The sequence below is a fragment of the Hylaeus volcanicus genome, chromosome 9 (assembly GCF_026283585.1).
Source record: "Hylaeus volcanicus isolate JK05 chromosome 9, UHH_iyHylVolc1.0_haploid, whole genome shotgun sequence".
Taxonomy (NCBI): Eukaryota; Metazoa; Arthropoda; class Insecta; order Hymenoptera; family Colletidae; genus Hylaeus; species Hylaeus volcanicus.
This window is the reverse complement of record NC_071984.1, coordinates 1,268,801-1,269,197: the sequence shown is the minus strand read 5'-3', so window position 1 is coordinate 1,269,197 and position 397 is coordinate 1,268,801. Positions and strand designations below refer to the sequence as shown.

General features: G+C 38.0%; 1 protein-coding gene across 3 annotated transcripts in view; it reads left to right on the top strand.

The window, feature by feature from the left end:
- LOC128881873 (midnolin-A) overlaps positions 1-397 on the top strand; it is a 19,155-nt gene that overhangs the window by 12,356 nt on the left and 6,402 nt on the right. The gene's annotated exons all lie outside the window — the stretch shown is intronic.

Below are 397 nucleotides of genomic sequence, written 5' to 3'. Positions count from 1 at the left end.
TGAAAATTTTTGGCCAAATTTGCAAATAACGAGTCCGGCTCGGGATGAAAATCTTGAACCAAAGTTGACAATCACGAGTCTGGCTCGTGATGAAAATTTTAGGCCACATTTGAAAATCACGAGTATGGCTCGTGATGAAAATCTTGAACCAAAGTTGAAAATCACGAGTCTGACTCGTGATGAAAATTTTTAGCCAAATTTGAAAATCACAAGTTTGACTCGTGATGAAAATTTTTGGCCAAATTTGCAAATAACGAGTCCGGCTCGGGATGAAAATTTTAGGCCAAATTTGAAAATCACGAGTATGGCTCGGGATGAAAATTTTAGGCCAAATTTGAAAATCACGAGTATGGCTCGTGATGAAAATCTTGAACCAAAGTTGACAATCACGAGTCTG